This window comes from Chiloscyllium plagiosum, chromosome 27 (assembly GCF_004010195.1).
Source record: "Chiloscyllium plagiosum isolate BGI_BamShark_2017 chromosome 27, ASM401019v2, whole genome shotgun sequence".
In the NCBI taxonomy this organism is placed as follows: domain Eukaryota; kingdom Metazoa; phylum Chordata; class Chondrichthyes; order Orectolobiformes; family Hemiscylliidae; genus Chiloscyllium; species Chiloscyllium plagiosum.
Window position 1 is genome coordinate 14656278 of NC_057736.1, and position 4349 is coordinate 14660626.

Here is a 4349-nt window from a genome sequence, read left to right on the forward strand (position 1 = left end):
GGCCTATCACCCTCACCTTGACCTCCTTCCACCTATCGCATTTCCAATGCCCCTCCCCCAAGTCCCTCCTCCCTACCTTTTATCTTAGCCTGCTGGACACACTTTCCTCATTCCTGAAGAAGGGCTTATGCCCGAAACATCGATTCTCCTGTTCCTTGGATGCTGCCTGACCTGCTGCGCTTTTCCAGCAACACATTTTCAGTTCTAATCTCCAGCATCTGCAGCCCTCACTTTCTCCTCGAATGACAGTCCAGCCTAAAAGCAGATGGGTGCTGACCTGGAGAAGAAGGGACCCTGTGGATATTCATCCAGGGATGGAGTCTTTGGGTTGGGACTGTGGAAAAAAGTTGAGTGCTGACCTGGAGAGGGGTAGCTAGGCCCAATAGAAATGGGGAGGACAGGGGAAAGTAGGGTTGCACCTGGTTGCTGATCTTTCTATTCGACCTCTGAGCTGGAGTGAAATTATCAAAGGATCCCTGTAAGAGTTCAAAATACTGCAGTCTCAAAAACATAAATGCAATAAGTTGCTGTGATTTTTTGTCAGCAGGTGAGGATATCTTCACAGCTGGATAGGTTTCACTCCAGTTGGTGGGAGGTAGATGAATCAGAATCATACAATACAGAAGAGGCCCTGCCACCCATCAAGTCTGCACCTACAAAAACCACACCAAATCTACACTAGTTCCACTGGATGTAGGTTTGCTCACTGAGTTGAAAGGTTCATTTCACCTTATTAGGTGACACCTTACTAGGTGACATCTTACTAGGTGACATCTTCAGTGATCCTCTGAATGAAGCACTGGTGGTGGTAGCCTGCTTTCTATTTATATTTCCACCCAAGGAAACTCAAACATATAAATAGAAAGTGGGCTACACCACAAGTGCTTCATTCAGAGGCTCACTGATGATATTACCTGGTAGGGTGACGAAACGTCTGAAAATGAACCTTCCAGCTCAGCAAGCAAACCTACATCCAGAACCTCAACCTGAGCTACAAATCTTCTCAAAACTCGCTAACTAGTTCCACTTTCTCGCAGTTGGCCCACAGCCTTGAATATTATAACATTGCAAGTGCTCATCCAAGTATGTTTTAAAGGCTGTGAGGTTCCCTGCCTCAACTACCCTCCCAGATTCCCACCACCATATGGGTCAAAAATGTTTTCCACAAACCCTCTCTAAACCTCCTGTCTTTCATCTTAAAATTATGCTGCTTTGTTATTGATCCTTCAACTTAGGGGTAAAGTTGCTTTCAATCCAGCTTGTCCATGCCCCTCATAATCTTATACACCTTAATCAGGTCTCTTCTCAGCTTCCTCTGATTTAAACTAAATAACCCAAGTTCATCCAGCCTCTCTCTAGAGCTAAGTTGCTCCATCCCAGGCAAACACCTGGTGAAAAGTGCATTCCTGAAGAAGGGCTAATGCCCGAAACGTCGATTCTCCTGTTCCCTAGATGCTGCCTGACCTGCTGCGCTTTTCCAGCAACACATTTCCATCTCTGATCTCCAGCATCTGCAGACCTCACTTTCTCCTCGAAAATTCCCTGCACCCCTGCAGTGCAATCACGTACTTCCTTTAGTGCAGTGACCAAATGTCCACATACTACTTTAGCTCTACTAACCAAAGTCCTGTACATCTCCAACATAACCACCCTGCTCTTATAATCTGTGCCATGACTGATAAAGGCAAATGTGCTGTACGTCTTCTCAACTGCACTATTAACCTGTTCTGCTGCCTTCAAAGATCTGTGGACAAGCTATCCAAGATCCCTCTTCTTCTGAACCTCCTGGTGCCTTTCCATTTATTGAATACTCTCTTGTCTTGTTACTTCATAAAAAGTGCATCACCTCACAGTTATCAGGTTTAAGTTCCATCTGTCACTGATCTGCACATCTGAACAGTTTGTCAGTATCCTTAAAGTAATTTAAGACCTTCTTCCTCAGCTGGTCAATCTTCATGTCTTCACAAACTTACTGATCAGACCTCCAATCTTCTCTTCTATATGATTATGTATATCATAAGCAATAAGGGACCCAGCACTGTGGTGTGCCACTGGTCACTGGCTTCCAGTCACACAAACAGCCTTCTACCGTCACCTTCTGTCTCCTGCCACTAAGCTAATTTTGGATCCAACTTGTTTAGTTACCCTGGATCCCATTTGCAGGAATGGGCAATTCCCATGTGGGTCACGGTGAAATAGTTTAAGGTTTAATTGCATCACTTAACCAAGAACCAGTAAGTGCAGCTTCCTTGCTAAATGTAATCTGGCTGCGGGTACGTTGGAGGATAAATTAGTATGAATCAGTATATCGTCCAATACAGGAGCAGCAAGATGGATAGCACAACCAACTGGCTGCACTTTTAAGCTTTTCTCCTTTTCCACTCAGCACAAGGTCCTCTCTTATTCATCTCCCTATTCCTAATTCTTTCCTCAAAAATCCCCACCTCCAACACTGGCATCATTGCCATCCATCCATTCCTTTTAGACTGTTTCCCTTCTTCTTTAAAACATGTAAAGGTCTTAAACATTCACCTGCCTTCTCCCACATACTTCCTGGAAATGTAGTTCAAGTTCTTCTCTCACTCTGCTAGTTGGTTAGACTTGGCAATTCCACCCCCTCATTACCCTTTCTATCTTTTTCCTCTGGTCTTTTTTTTATTCACCCATTCTCCCTCCCCCATTCACTCATTCCCCAACATCACTCTTCACCTCCTCTTCCTACTCTTCCTCCCTTTTCTGAAACTGTTTCATATGCACTGGAGCATAACATAACCTAGTATTCAGCTGTTTTCTGTGCATGACCCAATTTGCCCATATTTAAGCATAATTGTAATGTTGTGTCTTTTCTAAGATCTAAAGCAAACAGTCCTCCCAGAACTTGAGCTTAATAACAATTCAGAAAGCCAGGCTTCTTGCTCAGTTTTGAGATTTTCTTTTAAATGTGCATGATATCTAAATTTTGATGGATACATCTCAAAACATTTTAAAAATTATTTGTTCATAGGTTGTGGGCATCACTTGCTATCCCAGAATTGATTGCCTAACCCTTATTACCCAGAGGATAGTTAAGAATCAATTACAGTATTATGGGCCTGGGGCCATACGTAGGACAGAAAAGGTAATGTGACAGATTTCCTTCTCTTAAGAACATTAGTCAACCTGAATGGCTTTTAATGACATTCAAAAGTGACTATGCGGTTACCAATAAGCTAATTTATTTTTGATTTTTTTTCAGTGGATTCAAATATTACCATCTGCCAACCCATGTCCCAGAACCCCAGAGCTTGGGGTTCTGGATTACTATTCCATTGACATTAGCGACATGCCACCGCCTCCACCTCACTTTCAAAAAATGAAGCGTGAAAGAAAGGTCAAGGATCAATGAGCAGGTTTGAACAATGGATTGAATGCAGGGATAGTTAAGCTGTAGCAATTCAATGCCCTGTCAGTATAAACTTTGTCTAGTGGGCATTTCTTAACCATTATCATTGTCTCATTTAATATTGTGTGAAGAAATGTTTTCTGTTGCTATAGTAAGAAATCTACAGCCTAACATTAAGGAAGTAGAAGTGCTGTTTGGGGTTGAAGAGATTTAGTAATTCTATCAAGCCAGCAATGCTATGACCTTTAATTATCTCAGCAATATTGAGCATGGATGAGAATGGTTTTGCAGAATAAAATGACAGGAATGAATTTAAGCCTAAGGATTGTATTCAAGATTATCCTAGAACTCCCTATGGTTATTGGAACCTTCATCCACCAAATTAAATACTAAGTCCCTCTACCATCCAAACACATGGTAACAGAATGCACTACATATGTACGAGATGCATTGCAGCAACTTACCAAGACTCTTTCAATCGCATCTTCTAAATCAGCCATCTCTATCAGTAAGAAGGACAAGGGCAATAGTTGGATGGGAACACCACTGCCTTAAAGTTCTGCTTCAAGCCACAAACTGTCCTGACTTTGAAATATATCACCATTCTTTCACTGTCACTCAATCAAATCCTGGAATTCCCTGCCTAGTACCAGATGAACTCCAATGGAGCAAGAAGGCATCTCAGCTCCACCTACACATGAGCAATTCCAAACGGACCCCACCACCAAGGATATATTTCCCTCCCCTCCCCTATCAGCATTCCGTAAAGACCACTCCCTCCGTGACTCCCTCGTCAGATCCACACCCCCCACCAACCCAACCTCCACTCCCGGCACCTTCCCCTGCAACCGCAGGAGGTGCAAGACTTGCGCCCACACCTCCCCCCTCACCACCCTCCAAGGCCCCAAAGGAAACTTCCATACCCGCCACAGATTCACCTGTACCTCCACACATATCACCTATTGCA

General features: G+C 43.4%; 1 long non-coding RNA gene across 1 annotated transcript in view; it reads left to right on the top strand.

Annotated features, from left to right (window-relative positions):
• The window catches only part of LOC122563419, an 8685-nt gene that overhangs the window by 3131 nt on the left and 1205 nt on the right, over window positions 1-4349 (top strand). The window contains exons 3-4 of the long non-coding RNA XR_006315590.1: window positions 3005-3118; window positions 3236-3389. This is a non-coding gene — a long non-coding RNA (uncharacterized LOC122563419). The remainder of the gene's footprint in view (window positions 1-3004; window positions 3119-3235; window positions 3390-4349) is intronic.